General features: G+C 42.2%; 1 protein-coding gene across 1 annotated transcript in view; it reads left to right on the top strand.

The window, feature by feature from the left end:
• The first annotated feature begins 14,859 nt into the window (after positions 1-14,859).
• The window catches only part of SMAD1 (SMAD family member 1), a 54,871-nt gene continuing 52,418 nt past the window's right edge, over positions 14,860-17,312 (top strand). The window contains exon 1 of the mRNA XM_040554596.1: positions 14,860-14,923. The gene's annotated coding sequence lies outside the window, so the exon portion shown is untranslated. The remainder of the gene's footprint in view (positions 14,924-17,312) is intronic.

Raw genomic sequence — 17,312 nt, 5'->3', positions numbered from 1 at the left:
GAACTCCTCTTGTCCTCTCCTTTCAGCAACAGGTGAAGACTGTTTTGGGAACCAAGGGTGGAGGTAAAGAAATCACTGACCAGTAGCTAGCTTAACTGGAAGAAGTGGAACAATTTTCTGGCTAGCTAGGAATGTGAGAAGCAATTTTCCATGCCTTTGTTGCCCCAGAAATGATGTTTGCTCATCTTAAATTAATTTGCAATAAAACCTTTTATGTAAGCAATGCACCAGTGTGACCTCCGTCCAAAGACAGCAAGGACTTTGTCTTATTGCAAGGTTGTGCCTCTGTGTGATACAAAGTAGTTGGGAAATACACTCCCTTTCTTGTAAGGCAAATACAGTGAACAAATGCAGCTTTTTAGAATACCCCACAAGACCTGCATCTGTGCTATTTAAAATAGATCAAGTGGTTCACCTGCCTCAGTGGGCTACTATGCTGTGGGAGTAACAGCCAGTGGCAGGAGCAGAGGAATGCTTTATGCCAACTTTTCTGCTAAGTCCACATAGCTCCATCAATCTGAAATCTCTGTGATTTAAGATCCTAAACTACTCTTCACTAGTGGCTAGATTAGAATATTTGCAGGTTCCTCAAAATCACTCCTTCTTACTGACATCAGTTTCTTTTGAATTTGCAAGTTGCTTTTCTCACAGTCAATCTCTTGCTAATACTGTTTTCCCCATTGACTGTGTCTATTTCTAAGCTGAAAATGCAAAAGCATCATTCACTGGATTATCAGGTTTCTTGGTAAAATTGGTGTTGGCCTGTGGAATCTCCCGTTCTTTAGATATGCTTGGATAAAAGATGATTTCTGAGAAATGTGCTTATCTAATACCATGAACGTGCTACTCAAGTTTGCCTTGTCAGTATTAGAAATTCAGACCATGTTAGAGTTCACAGCCCAGCAGGTAATAAATTCACCCCTGTATTATCACAGCAAAGGCAAAAGTGGACTAGTTTGGGGCAGAGGGTGTAAAGGAAAGGGGGGGATCTTGAATCGTAGTGAGCTCTGTGTAGTAGAGAGCTAGTTATAGAAAACTCTCTACTTCCATCACTGTCTCAGCCATCTATTCTGCCTCAAACTTTGAATCATTTCCAATATATGCTGTATGCTTGTATTCTGTTTGTTCAGATCACTTGCCCACTAAAAGACTAGACACCACTTTTTAATTTTTTTTTCCTGGATCAGTTTTCTACTAGATTAGCTATTTGAACTGACTCAGAAGACAGGTCTGACAAGCTCTGAGGACAGAAACAGTGCAATCACCCTGCTGGGAGAAGAGCAAGGAGACTAGATGAGCAGCCATGGTGAGCTGTGAGCTGCTAGATCCTCTGTCCCCATCTTGTGTGACTTCATTTCCACTAGGGTGTTGAACATTTTTTGGAAGGTCTAACAAAGCAAAGCTATTCTGACAGCATTGAAGGCCAGAGAGAGGTTGACCCTTTTCTTTCAAGTTCTGCTCACAAAATAAGTCCTGCTCATATGGGTCATGAAAAGGCAGAAGGTTGTATTGCTTGCCTAGGTGTCTTGGTTTGTCTTGAAGATGTTTTGAGTTGCCCCAGCCTTCTTTCTTGGGAGACACAGAAAAGAGACATTGCTCAGAGATGATTGAACAGATCTATGACTTTATCTCCTCCCTACTGCTGAAATAGTTAACGGGGTTGACATGTAAATTATCCTTACTATGCGTTTAATAAGAAGCCTCGTCTCTCCTGTCCGAATGAGTACAGTCCACCCAAGGAACCATTACACAAATGCTCCAGGACTTGCTCCCAGCTACTTGGTTGGTTAATTACATGCCTCACCTCTTCCTTATCAGACTAGGAACCCTATTTCATCATCACCAAAATGATCACAGACATAACAAGGGCAGCAACGGTTTGTGAAATAACTGCAATCCCTTCACCTAACATTCACTTTCAAAACACTGTTGGCCAACTCATTGTCGGAGCACACCATCACACTTGCTATGTGCAAATCAGTGCTATGGCTATCTGCCACTGTGCAGATTTCACATGAGACATACTATTTGGATGTGGCTTCTACACAGCTCACATACTTTCCAGTTGCACTTGTCAGCCCAGCGACCCTGGCCCAGAAGACAGCAGTACTGGGAAAGGACCTCTGACACTATTTGCAGCTCCTGTACCCATCCCAGTCAAAGGAACAACCACCTGCCCGTGGGCTCCTGCCGTACTTCTGAAGCCAGTTTAACTGGTTTGGATGTGGCACGGGCTGCTCTGCCAAAGCCAATAGTGCCTGGGGCACCCAGGACAGCCTGTTATGCCTGTTGGTAGTCTAGAGGGTGCTTTGCTCTTGCTCAGCGGCTTTTCTTTTCCATGCTGGATGGTCGTCTTAAGGTGGTCACACCTGATTCGGGTGCCATTGATTGTTTTGTGACTGTTTGGCTGAGTCTGGGCCTGTTTTAAACCTTGGTTTGTTGAAAAATACAGAATGTCTGCATAAATAACAGGATGGATGGAGAATTTCTGTTATTTAGACACTGTTACAAACTCTGACATCAAGCTGCCCATTTTATGGCACAATGCAGGCCATTAGCTCCCCCAAAATAAAAGGGGGCAGCTGGAATATTTTTACTGTGTCTGAATCCAGTTATCTACGTTGCAGTGTAGCCCCGTGAACTGGCAAAACCGAAGGGACGTGATGCCTCAGCACGAGGTCAGGACAAACAGAAAGGAGATGCTGGGAGCTCTAGCAGCTGGCAACATCTGCACAGGGAGCCACAGTCTCAGACCTCTGGCGAGCTGATGAAGTTAATTTATGTGAAGCCTTGGTCAGTAATTCAACACAAATGAAGCTGTAGGTGTAATGATGTTTTGAATCAAAACAAACTAGTTCAAAATTTAAATCAGTAAGAAGTGCTTCGAGCTATCATTCAGGAGAGGAGTACTGCTGGCGTAATGGTGTACATTTCTGAGATGCAAATCAGTGAGCCTCTCTGAAGGCCATTTGCTGGGCTTCCTGTGAAATTATACTTGGCTCCAGAGATATATGAGAAATTATGTGTGGCTCCGGAGCTTTAATGCAAAATGTATATCAGCATATTCTTAACTGCAGCTGTGCAAATTGCTTGCTGAAGCCTTGCTTACCTACGTGGCTGAGATGAGACATAGGATGTAGTTTCACAACACTTTCAGCTGACATAAGCCGGCACTGCTGCCAAAACAGTGCAAGAGTGCAGTTAGGTGATCCAGCTGAGCCTAACTAACAGGTCACTGCTGCTCAAAGGGGCTGGCTCCTCCGTGTGTCCCCCAGACCTGCCTCCCTGCTGCTGGCCGTGCACTCCTTGTACTCCTCCTGCACTGGCTGTGCTATTCCTCTGATCCTTTGGCAAGCCATCTCAGCTCCCATGCAGTCAAAATGCAACAACAGTGGTTGCTTGGGCACAAGGAAGAAAGTCCTGGCTCCTCGTCCGCAGGCAGGTCCAGAGAAGAGGGGAGGAAGGTGTGGGACTGATGTTTTTTTGGCAGCAGGAAGCCTTTAGCTTGGCTGCATCTTTTAGCTGCACCCAGAGCTAGCCCTGCTGCAGACCCACCTGGCTTTTGTTTTTCGTTTCCCCACCACCTCCCTCCTTGTGCCAATGCCAGCACTTGCACAGCCAGCTGATGAGCTGTCTGGGGAGCTGAAGCCCAAGGAACAAAAATTTTGTTTAGCTTTAACCAGGGTCAGCTTTAGAGATGAGTGTGAAGGGGGCAGGAAGGAGCGGGGTATGGGAGTGGAGGGAAAGACTGGCTGTGTTTTTTTTCCAGTGGCAGTGACTGCAATAAGGTGTTAGTGAAAGTACATGCCTGGAGGCCTGGTGCTGTGGTTGAACCCTAGAAAATGAGAAGTACCGAGTTTCCAGAGTGTATTTGCATGACGCTCAGAGGGGAAAAAGGAGCATTTCACGTTTTGTTCACTGACTTCTTCCAAAGGGTAACTTGACCCAGTTATCCATCCTGGGAGATCCCAGATTTCTCCTCCAAATAAAATCACTCTGTGATTTACTAAGGAGCGTGTAAATGAATCACCTTGTCAAGCAAGAAAAAAAAAATACACCGTCTTTGGCTTTTTGAAATACATCTAACCTGTTTGGTTGCTAGATATGTTTTAAAACATAATAACTGTTATTACTGCCGAGATAAACACAATACTATGCCAAAAACTAAACTGGATTCATTGTAGATTTTGCATTTTTAAATTCCAGTTACCCAGGCTGTCTGTTTTCAGTTCCAAATCATCGCAAAACAAACAGCTTTAACTTCTCAAGAAATGCTGGATTTACTTGAAAGAACTTTGTAGATATTAAGAGGTTGTTGGATGTGTTTTAATGTTGGCTGCAATGGCTGAAGCTTAAAATCTTGAAGTTTAGATTACACGAGGCTAAGGATTGCAGAGGAAAAATAGAAAATCTGGACTGATGATGTTCATGTAGCCCATGCATTGGCTGGAGAGCTGAGTGCACAATCACACTTTCTTAAAAATAACTCCAAAAAGCTACCCCACAAAGTGATGTCATTGCATGACTGAGGAGGCAGTGGAGGCCAAGAACAAGGTAGCGGGGTTGGAAAGAGGAATGGGGTGAAATCCAGGGCCCTGAAAGAAACCTCTGTGTAGCTGTGACCCGAGGGGACATCCTGGTGGGCCCCAGCAGAAAGAGAGAATGAGTGGTGACATGGAGGGTGAGAGCAAAAGCAGCAGTACACTAAGCCTGCCACCACGTGCTATGTTTAGGGAGACCTCACACCAGCTACAGCCTTATTTACAAACATTTAGGTTAACTACTCTTCTATTTGTTATTAGAAAAAAAAGCCCTCACTTTGCCACATTACAACCTCTATGCTGCTATTTGGTGAAAAGTTCACAATAAAAATGAAACCAATTACTGTAACCTTCTTCTGGTTATGTTTTGTTGGTTTATTTCCTCTGACACTGAAAATTACATTTTATGCACATTTATAATGCCCTTTGATATCTGTTTTATACAAATGTTTAGCTGGCTGCTATTGGACAGGTTTTAATGGCACTGTTTTAATGTGCAGATATTTTTTTTCTGTCATACCTATGCTTGGATGTGAAAATAATTTCAGCTTCTGCTGCTCTTCTAGCAGGACACTGAAATTTGTTGTCTGTATGCAAGAACAGCTTCAGCGTTCTTGGGAGGAAACAAAAAAGAAGGGTCAGGAAAAAGGATGAAGAAAATTCATTTAAAATTTAAATTCACTTTAGATTTGTATTTATTTTCTGCAATATTCACATTACCACCTTCCTCTGCTCTAAATGAACTGCTACATTAATTGAATTTGTGTGCTTTCAAATTAACGCTTGGAATCACAGACTAGGTGAGTTCACAGGAATTCAAAGATTTATTTTATGAGAGTCAGAGCTGCGGCTATCACCCCAATGAGATGCAAGAATTTAAGTCCATCCAAATTGGAGACGAGTAAGCCCAAATCCTGAGTATTTGTTCTGCTTACAGACCTCGTCCTTGACATCAACCTAAGCCAGGCTGGCCCTGTACATAGGTTTTTAGTGTGCTATAAAAAGCTTTTAGGAACAGGTCGTCTTTGGGCAAGGCCCACTCTGTTATAAAAAACAAGACAAGAAGTACTTTTCTCAGTAAAGAAAGAAATATCAAGTGGCAAGCTCGTATCGTCACATTACTACTAATAAAGATGAAAATAATACTGTGTGGTATTCGAGCTAATTAGAAAATATATTCCCAGTCAGAACAGCTTACTGGTTTCCTTCAGCAAAGCTGTTAGATGACTTCAGCCTCTGTGTGCTCTGGAGAATTTAGCTGTACCATATTGTCTGCTGCCAAGCACTTCCACTCCCTGTCCTCTGCAGCACTGAGGGCATCAGCTCTGTACGCTGGCCTTTTTGTACGTTAAAAGCCTTATTTTTGGAAGGTCATGCCGGCGGAGCAATGCTGAGCACTGCTTGCCAAGCAAGGCTCTGGGACGTTGTGGCGAACGAGTTCCTATTTGCACCACTGCGGTTCCTGACTCTTTCGCAGCCCTGCGGCATGCTCTGGCCCTGGCTGAAGTTCTGCGTGTCCTCAGCAGCAGCAGGCTCGCCTGTCTGTATTTTGCAGCGCCCTTAGGCTGTCTGCTTGGGCTGAGCAAGTTCCTCCTGAGCTCCGCCAGGTCACTGAGGACCTGCATGCTTGACACATGGCTGAGACCACCCTAATTTCTGAGGGGAGGCTTTCCTGCTGATCAGACCATCTCCAAACCAGTGGCTCCGTGAAAGTTTAATCCAGTCTTACCACTGCAGCCCTTCTCTCTTGCACTAGTGCTGACGTTTGCCCCAGCTGTTTCTTTATGCTAATCCAGCAGAAAACAAATGCAACAGAAAATAGTTTTCTGCACATAAGGAGTACCTTGATTACCATTCACACCTGTCACCCCTATTCTTGTTTAGCTGGTTTCTGCAGTCCCCTTCTCTACTCTTCTTCATGTATGAAAATGTTATTTGCTTGCTGTAAGGTATAAGTCGTATTGGTGACTATACAGAGGGAATCATGTGGAATTTCATCCCCTTGCCTAATGACTACACACCAAAGTTGACTTTTTTTGTTTGTTTTATGCCTGCATGCATATGTGGTTGTTTGACTTTTGGTCACATATTTATGGCTGTGTGTCCTTAAATCTTTTAGTACATTAAAATTGCATCAGTCTGTGTTTCCCATTTGGAATGTCACTTTTTTTTTTTTTTAATCTAAAACCTAGTTAGATACTATAGAGACATAAAAGAATACAAAATTATTATGAATTAAAAGTTCAAGTGTTTAAAATGTGGGCAAAGGCTATTGCATTTTTGTCTGCTTGAGTTTCTTTTTTATACAAGCTCAGAATATAATTTAAGAAAAACTCGCATATTCTGTAAGCATGGGGCAGTAACTTACCAATATCCCACTGACACTTGAAGATTTAGAACTGTATTATTCAAGACTGTTATACTTTAGGGATTTTAGTACTTTCTGTCGCGTGCTGCTGAAATAAGGGTATGTTACACCTATGCAATTTCATCACCTTGTCATTTAGACTGGACCACAACACAACCTGAGACAGTGCAGGCAGGGGAAATACAGCATACCACTCATTTCACTAGCTTGCATGCTACATGCTGAAAAATGTTGTTACTCCTGTTGAATAACTCTGTCATGCGTATTTCTATTAAGGCTTCACAGTTTGGTCTTCGGAAGTCACTCGTGTTGAAAATAATGAATCGTGAAAATGTTGTATGAGCTAAACTGTCAGAGTCTCTCTGTCCTCTCACAGTCTGCTCCCACTCTGTTGCTTTTGCTCACATGTGGTGTTGTAAAGCAATTAATATATAAAAAAAATCATTTTGCTCATCTCAGAAGTATGAAGTTTCATAGATCTATGCCAAACGTATTGTCTCATATACTGTAGTTCTGGCTACCCATGTTTGGAAGTTTCAGAGCTCATCAGAGGGAAATAGATGCAGTTGTTTGATGACACAATGGAGCAGGCACAATGTTGGACCAATATTATACCTGTCACAGTATTATACCTGTGTCCCTTGGTAGTATCTTTGATAGCTTAAAGACCCCAAGTCCTTCAGGGAGTGTCACAAATACATATTCTGTCCCTTTGTGCTAGATTTTTATATTTATATATCTGATTTAGTTGACAGATGTGAAACAAGCACATGAAGCCAGATAACTCCCTAGTAACTACACAGCTGCAGATGTTGAAGAGAGCAAGTTATTCTGGCTAAGGTCAGTATTAATTTATGCTCAAAACTTTCCTTCCAGACATGCCATTTTTTGATGGTATAATATATCTTACTGTTATTTTGGGCTGATCCCTCCCACATTGATCAAACTGCTTCCCCATCTGTGGCCTCTTCTAGCATGAAGCTGTAAAGCATTCAGAGCCCAGTATTTGCTTTTCCTGGGTGAGAGGAATAGACTTAATGCACAGACAAAAGCGGCAGTAGGTTAAAAAAAAGTCTAGAGACAGCAAAATGTCAAGGCTTGACAATATCTTACATCTGTGACAATTTGGAAAAAGTTTTTTCTCTACCTTCATCTTGTTATTTCTGCTCATAAGGACAACACAATCTTTTCTGTTAAGAAAAAAAAATCTAGTTTGCTTTTGTCACTGGCCAAACTCTGAATTTTCATGTATTTTTTCTTCTCTTTGATCTGTTTGAAACTCTTACCAAATTCCTACTCTGCTATGACCCCAGGTTTGGCAGAACCACAAATTCAACTCTGTATAATACAAACAGATAGTGTAAAATACAGTGCTGCTTTATAGTTGATTGGAATTAGCTAGTGGTCATTCACTTTGGGGTAACGTGGTTGCCTAATGCTTTAAAATTTGAGGTAGATTGGTTAGCCATGCAGTTTAAGAAGCTATTTTTAAACTATAAACTGACCTCATTTAGCTTGGACAACTGTCTTTCCCATAAAGGAGAATATTAGTTTTAATTTTTTTGAAGTATATTTTAAGAGATTCTAGGTTAGCAAAGGTCACTGAGAAGCCTTAAGGCCTCTTCCAGCATCCCTCTGAGTTTCATAGGAGTCTTTCCACTTTTTTCAAACATCCATGGATGACGATGAAGAACAAATAGCTGGCCTCTGATGGGAAGGCTTCAAAGATGGGATGGTACATTGTGGCCGTGTGCCTTTTTGCTATGAACTAGCCAGCAAAGTTATAGAGCTATGCTAACCTGGCACCGGTTGTAAGCCTTTCAGCAGTTCTTACTAGGTTCAGCTCAGCACCATGACAATGAAGCAGCAAGACTTCAGGTCAGCTTGGAGCACGAGTTGGAGCAAATTGTCACCTGCACAAAATATTTTCTATAGATATACCCAAGAAAGCTTGCCCTACAAACACATTTATGAATGCCAAATGAACGTGTCACTGTAGGGGTAGTATCCCAGCAAATGATCTTATTGACCCTTGGAGTAGAGCAGGAGGGATTCATGCAGACAGGAGTTGTTTTGGGTTCAGAGAAGAATTGCAAAAGAAATGCCATAACCTACTGAAGCAGGCTGGTAATAAGGCTACAGCTCTCCATGGTATTATTTTGTAGAAATGAATTGTGCCTTGAGAAAAATTTATTTCTTGGGTGCTTATTCAGTATTTATTTACTTATTTAGTATAAGTAAGGAGTGTTTGTTCAGGGCTAAACCCTATTTTACAACTTTTAATGTCATGCTGCAAGTTTAATATCATGCAACAAGAGAAATTTAAAAGAACTTAGAAGTAGCTCATCCACTTTTGTTATTACCTGTGGTTTCCTGTATTAATATTGTTTTATATAGTCAAGCTACTTCTGATGTTACATGATCAGTGAGGTTAGACATCTTCCTCTCCCTAATAACCATTCTGGGCTATATCTAAATAATGCAGAGGTGACTAAAGCAGGACTTGGGCAGACTTCTTTCTAGAAGCATAAACCTGGAAGCAGCATACATAATCTGGGCCTCACTTCATCCAATGGAGCCCCAAAGCACGGTACAACACAGCCGTGCTCCCTTTTGACTGTGCCTGGGCCTCTCCCTTGCAGTCAGGCAGCTTCTCTGCTGCAGCTGGGAGGGGGTAAAAGACAACTTGGAGCTGCATCCGATGTCAGACCTTGAGCCAGCAGAGAGATTGCAGATGATGAGGAGAGCAGCAACAGTGGCATCTCTTCCTCAGCTTCCCACTAAGAAATAGTCATGCCTATTCAGGGGGACTCCAGTTAGTGTGAGTTGAGGGTAGGCATCTTACTCACAGCCCTAAGTAAATACCGTTGGAGAGGAGAGGGTTTTTAGAGGTATGCCGAAGCCTCAGCGTTTTCCAGCTAGATATCTCAAGACAATTCCCTGGTTAGAGTACTGATTTTTTGTTGCTGCTGTTGTTCCATGCAAAGGCACCCACGAATAAGAAGCAATAGCACTGTTGCTTTTGCTGCACTACAAGGTATGAGCCAGGTCTGCTTAGAAAGCAGGCAGAAACATAGCAAAAAATAGAAAGCTCTGCTGAAAATGCAGTGGATATAAAGCATATATCATCCTACTGAGAGGATCTCCATGCCAGAACTGACACATAACCTGCTGGTTTAAGAATGTGGGCAGGTAAAACATGGAAATGCTTACGCGTGTGTAAAATATGTCCTAACTCTTCCTTCACACAGTGCAGAAATATTGTGTCCCTCACTGAGAAGTCTCGGTAGCCCATGATCATGACTTATTTCACAACACAGTACTGTGGTGTTTGTGCCTGGTTTGGGATATAGCTATTTTGTTTCTGCTACTTACCACTGTTGCCTGCAGGTTTTCCTGCACACATACAAAGGTTCAGTGTTTGCATATTAGGCAATGCAACCAGATTTTTTTTCCTAATAACCACTTGCACTGGAAATAAATAAATAAATAATCATAGGAAAAACATTTGGTCTCAGGAAAAAAAAAAAAAAAAAAGCTTGATTTTGCAAAATTCAGATTTTGGGGCCAAAATATGAGTAGGCTGTTATCTTTTATTAATTCAGGGACTTTGGTTATTTTGCTTTGTATCGTCAACACAAAAACAAAGTATTTACTTTTTTTGAAATAAAAAAAAATCACCCCGAAAAAGCTCTAAAGTATTAAAAAAGGAAAAAAAAAAGTGTGGCTCTAAAATGGATATATCCATCACTTGCAAAGGATCTGATCTCTGTAAAAGTCACTGGAACAATTCCTATTGATTCCCACTGAATTAGAGTCAGGTCTCAGGAAACACCAGCTTTGTTTGGTTTAACTTCTTTCCCTTGATAGAAAGCTGTCCTGTGGGATGGAGCAGATAGTAAGTAAGAGTCACTAAAGTAAAGTCAGTAAAAATGGCTTGAGTGACAAGCGTGCTCATGGTCTCCCAGTCCTCTAGACCAGGGGCCTGGCCAAAGCATGCTGTGGTTGCCCCTCAGCAAATGCACCAGTGTTTCCTCCCCTGTAGTGACAGACGAAGTGGGAGCCTGATGAATGCCCATATCTCACTCTGGTATGCGGCTCAAATGTTTGGGAGTGTTCTGGGGGCTCGAGATTGGGTATAGGTATTGTGATCTTTGGAAACAATAAACTAGCAAGTTATCTCAGTGGTTTTAGTATAGTGGTAGCCCTTTGCATTCTTTGGATTTTGTTGGTTAAAGTAAAGCAACTACATATACTTGCAAGACACTCCCTAGGTCCGCCTCAATTTTACTGGTCTCTATTGCTTATGCCTGTGATTATATTCTATTCTTAGAGGCGTTACTTTGTCGATGTACACCATCCCTTAAAATCACTCTTATTTATTGCCTACAGCGTGCATGCAGTACCCATCTCTAGTAATTTGCAGCTGATCTCTGGGAAATGCTGCCAAGATTCCAGGCAGGCTTCAGGACGGTCTCCTGTACTGGCTGGGTGCAGTGTTTAGTGGCTGGCCCATTTCACAAATGCTTGCCACGTGCTGTCGGTCGTGCACCTGCTGCTGCAAGAAGCCTGAAGTGGAGCCGCAGCTGCCTTCACGAGGCAGAGCAAAGCAGCCCCAGGCCAGCAGGGAGTCAGGAGCAGGCGTTTTGTAGGAGCAAAGCCTTCAGCTTCAGCTGAAGCTGAGCTGCGATGTGCTGGGGATCTCCTGCCAGAATTAAGGTTGCCTGTTCACAGTATAGACATGTCTTTCATGTTTGAAGTTGTGTCTAAGGAAGAACCGGAGATAAGACAGGTACTGGCAACAGGAGAGAGGAGAAGGGAATTTCTACATTTATTAGTCTTGTTGTTGAAGAAAGAGGAAAGATTTTATATCATGTCTGCCTTGCTGAAAGCAAGGCTCTGGGTTCACAAGACCTGCTGGTAACAGCGTGTAACTGTGCCTACTTTCATGCCTGCTAAGGCTAGAAGGCCAACACCGCTTTCCTTACAGCAAAGAGGAAGAAAGTTCTGTTGTTGGGGTGTTTGCTGTATGTATGCCCAAGTAGGCATGACCAACAGATGAGAATTAAGCTGTCATTTGTTCTAACCTTTCAGAAAACGTGACTAAGAGGGAACACAGCACTAATCAAACAGAGATGGGAGGAAAGCAGGGCTGAAGTCCTCCCAGCTGCCCACAGCTTGGCAGATGCCTGCCTGGTAATTAAAGAACTGATCATGAATGAAAGGCAGACTAATGATGGAAAGAGAACTATGGCACTCCTACTTAGGGCAAAGCCTTTAATAGTTTTTTTTCTTTTTATTTTTTTCTGGTGAGCAAAGCACGGTCTCTTTAAAAGCCTTGGCCTCCCTTCCAAAGCGTTATTTCTCTGCCCCACCCCTGCATAAGCAACACCTGCGTACCTGCAGGGTGCTTTCTTCTTGATGGCTTGTACACCTTGATAATTCAGGTTGCTGGAGTGGTCTCATTAGCACAGTATAGCCATCCCTTTAGTTAACACAAGGACATTGATCTGACCTTGTCCAGATCCCAGTGATGCAGTAACTTGCTGTGCTAGTAGTCCTTTTGCTATATTTGCATTCTTGGTAGCCACTGGGCTGATGAGTTTTAATAGGAGAAGGGAGCCCTTCCCATCCAGGACATGTACAAGGAATAACAGATGGTAGCAAGAAGAGCACCAAACAGTTGTGGGTAGTTCTGTGCTGTGGGACCAACTGCAACAGGCTTCTCAGCAAACCTCTAGCGTTTCAGAGAGGTTTCTCAGTGCTGACTGGCTGCTTATGATATATGTCAAGCTTAACTGGGGGTCTGTGCCATTGCCCTGGGTGTAGAGAAATGTATAACATGCCTTGGAATCCTGAAAGTACAGATCCTTTGGGGTCTGAGGAAACCTGATGGATTTGAAGGAGGAGAGAGGCATTTGGGAATAATTAATTAAGGAATAGTTAACTTCCAGAAAAACTGCAGAGGCTAATGTTCTTTACCTCTTAATAACACATGTTATTGAAGTTACACGAGGGAGTAGAGTGCTGTGCTCAGGAGCAGTCGGTTTACTAACAGGCTTGGGGCTACCTTCAGCTGCTTCTGCTTGTCCCTGGTAGTGTGGAAGGCCTGTGACCTGAGCATTAGTGCTGCACACTGATGGTTTTCTGTTTCTGGTAAGACCCACCAGAACAGAGAGGGCATCCATCCTCCAACAGGTATTTTGGGTCCTCTGGCACACCCAACACGTAAGCAGTGTATTGATAGATTAAGGTCACATTTCCCTTGTTCAATGGAGGAATAGGGAACTCAAGGCCATTGTGTTTTCAGTTTCTTACACTTCTAAAATGTAATGAGGTAAATAAGATACTCCTTTGTTATGATGAGAAAATGAATGAGGTCTTCTTTATGTGGGAAGGAAGGAGAGAAAGAACAAAATGTTAGGAGTGAGAGCAGGGAAGCAAATACACAGAAGAGAAAAATAATCACAGAAGCAGAATAGGCACAATGTAGGCTGCAGAAAGAGGCAGGGGAGAAACAAATGTGGGGCTTACTGGCTTAGGACATCAGGAGGCAGAGAGGTGGCTGGCAGAGGAAAAATGGAGGCATGTGCTTGCCCGCCAGAAGGACCTGCACAGGTATCAGCAGGGAGGAGCTGCTCTTACCGTGCTTTACAGGGTCAAAGAGCAAGTGGAATATTTCTGTGTACGTTTGTACAGTGTGTAACACATGCAATTCCAGTCCTGATTACTATGAAAAGATAGCATAGATAATTAAAAAAGCATCACATACAGGCCCAGGTTGGAAAGACAAGACAAGGGTTGGCAAACCACTGGCTGACCTAGCCTGTCACTCCTTATTTTATTCCCATTTATTCATCACAGAGCTAATTAGTGGCATATTATGGAACTGAGGTCATTAAGACTTAGGCTTCTTTGCATCTACTCCAACTAATTTTAAAATCAACTAGAGTGTTTTGGTACACTTCCCTTTTGTGGACCATGCCTCTGTATCCCAACCCCCCTTGCCCTTTATTTTGGCATTTGCATGTGGTCACTTCCTTTAGTAGGGCTTCCTTTCAATATAACGCAATGGCTGGAGATTTCTCAGAGAAGATGTGCTACTTTTCTTCTTTCTGTACTGCAGTCCTTGCCTGGAGCAGGTGGGAGCACTGTGCCAGTTCTGCCCCATGCATGTCACATCAAAAGGACCTCGCTTGGTGTGTGCAAATTGAAGACTGAGCTGCACTAGGAAGAACTTCAAGGATGACAGCACTGGAAAATCAAATCAGCTTTAAAGAGAAACACACAGCATTTAGCTGGCTCTGCACTGATAACAAGCATTTACAATCACTAGATCACGAGAACTGCACCATGCAGGGATAATTGCCTGTTATAAATGGCACTGTAGTAACGAGGAGACCAGTGATCTGTATTTAACAAGATTATACACCACAAATCAACGATAAGGCAGGCATTGCTTCTCTGATTCACTTTTGTCAAAGATGAATGAACACAAGGCAAGGTAAAACAAAAATCGAAACAAAGAAAGCACAAAATATGTGAATGCTTTTCAGGCTAAAAAAATACAGAAATTAATTCTTCTGTAGACTGATACAGCCAAATGCAACAGACATAGAGAGAATGGGTGGTTTATAAATTCATTTGGGCCTCAGTGATCCCTCTGTGGGCACAGCATACTGTGAAGGTGATAGGAGCCCTGACCTCTTGGAATTACCGGAGTCCTCATGGGCATTTTACTCACGAGCCACTGGTGTCATTTTGTTGTCCCAGCTAAATTTCAGTTTGGTTAATTATATTCTGACTACTTGATTCCCCAAGAAGCATGGTTGTCGCTGTCTTTAATTATTTGAAGATGAAACTTTGCATGTTTTGTTAGTGTATGATAGTTATACGTAAAATTCTACATGTATGCTCTGTTTTGCAGGCAAAGATATAGGATTGGAACCAAGGAGCTTCAAGCAAACCTAGGGATGAATGCACATTAGAACAGAATCTGTGGAAATCTGTTGAGGTAAAAGTTGCTAATTTGTAGTGTGAATGGGTGGGAAATATGAATGTAAAGGAAAGGGAATGTCTCTGTAAAGGAATAGGTTATGTAATGTGCTTAATTTTTGCACACATTGCTAGAAAGTTCTCATGATGCTTACAGTCTTACAGCAATTCAAATCTCTTGCTTTTGGATCTAATATTGAAAGGCTTTAGAATGGGATTTTGAAAAGAGAGGGCTGGCAGGTTATACCAGGATCACAGAAACTGAATGAGCTCCCTTTCTCTATTACGTTGCCTCTGAAAATGCCATGTCCACAAGCAAAACCAAGAGTGATTTATTTAATTAATCACAAGGCATGACTGTAATTTTATTTCTCATCTGAAAAATGAGAAACATGGTCCCAGCAATACAATGCCTCTCAAACATGACAAACCAGGACCACTCTGGGCTACCTCAGACATCCGTGAGTGTAGCCTAAAATTGGGATGATGCCTTATCAGTTCTCAGCTGAATCCTAAATCTGAATCCTGAACTGTTTCTTTCACTATCTGTGTTTTCCCTGGCATGTATCTTATCTGAACACTGACCAAGCCTGACCTATTTTGTGCAAGATTTGATGAGATCACAGTGCAAGACTGTCTAACTGCAGGCCATAAATTGTACTCCTCCATCTGGTTGCTCTCTGACAAGCGTATGCTTTGCTTAATCAGGGTTATAGACTCCCTATCAGTGCCATCTTCTAGGTGCTGAAAGCCTTAGGAACATGACCAACTGAGCTGTAGGGGTCACCTGCTGTGCGACTGGACTTTGCAGAAGCTGGACCAACTGCGCATTGGCTGTGAGGCCACTTTCTGGTTGCAGGTTTTCAGCAGGAGTAAGGCAGTATCACTATCTCTTGCTATTTGCAGCTATCTGGGGACTTCCCGTGGTGATATCCATACTGAATATTTGATCCTTGTCTGTAAAAGCGATACTTTTCGGCATCCAGATAAAATGCTTTACACTGAAAACTACTTTATACCTGATTGTGTGCAGAGGCACATATGGGTACCTTAGTTTTCTTTTTTTTTTCCCTCCCCTGTTTTAAAGAATCATTGACTGTGGACTTTTACAAAACAGCTTTCCTAAGTGTTAGTAAGCCATGTAGTCCTTTCCCTTCTCTCTGATGCTTCTGACAACAGCAGAATCTCTGGGTATGCATGGCATGATTCGGTCATGAATAAAGACCAAATAAATATAGAAAAAAATAATAAAATTACACAAAAATAAAGAGTAATAAATTGATTTGTCAGGGCTGAAAATAAGAGAACCTTTTTTGAGAGGCTGTAGTGCTCCTGTCCACTTGGGAAGAGTCATGACATTTCTCAGGGAAAGAAGAGATGAGTTTTGTGTCAAGAGATGAGCTATGAGCTGTAAACCAGCACCAGCTAAGTCTCAGTTTTGCAACTAAGTATTGAAAATGCACTTTTCATAATGGTGAGCTGCAACATGAACCTGGGGGAGAAAAACACTATTAGTTCTGTTTACTGAATGAGATGGGTCTTTTGGAAAGAATGTATACGAGCATGCAATCAAAGACAGGTGTCAGGATGCAACTCAACTGAATACTTGATTAAGATTATACCAACAACATTGATTTTGATTGGTGACAACTTTTAACTGTTTAATTTTGCAATTTTTATTTGTAGTGAGGATTTATAGATGTGACTTGTGCAATAATATATGAAGTTTAGAGAGGGTTGCTTTTAAATCTACTCAACTTGTTTGTCATAAATGTGGCTATTTTTGGTCAAGCAAGAAAAGAATGGAATTTAAAACTGGTCTCAGTGCCCTTGACATGCAGGCAACCTTTCCAACACTTTGTGTGACTGCCAGGATGTTTGAAATTTACAAGCTAATTTCCTCCTGAAAGTGCAAACAGAAACTGATACATGTACATTTATTCTCATGGCTATCATTTATTGAGAACTCACTAAGAACTCATTGCCTTTGGATTACTAATTAAATGCTAATTTACTCACACCAGCTCACTGAATTCCTCAGTCCAATCACTCTTTCTCTTCACATTGTCTTATTCAGCAGTGAGCCCGGCTCCTGTGCTTATCATAGTTCTTCTAACACCATGTTTGCAGCTGTGCTCGGAATGAAAGAATTTTTCATTGCTTAAAAAGAAGCTCGCTATGTCTATCGCAGTTTCATAGCCACTTTGAACTGGCTGAAGCCAACAACAATATTAAAAAGATAAGTTTTGCCCTTTCTTCCACCTCAGCCCTGCCCCTGTACAGGCTCAGCACAAGGTTTTGGACAACCACACTGTGAACAAATCAGGGAACTGATTCAAATTAAAAATGAACTTGGGCCCTTGGAAAAACATTTGTTTTTCCCAGCCAGATCAGTTCCCTAGGCCTGT

This window comes from Cygnus olor, chromosome 4 (assembly GCF_009769625.2).
Source record: "Cygnus olor isolate bCygOlo1 chromosome 4, bCygOlo1.pri.v2, whole genome shotgun sequence".
NCBI lineage: Eukaryota > Metazoa > Chordata > Aves > Anseriformes > Anatidae > Cygnus > Cygnus olor.
Note: the sequence above shows the minus strand (reverse complement) of the source record. Positions and strands in the feature narration are given on the sequence as shown.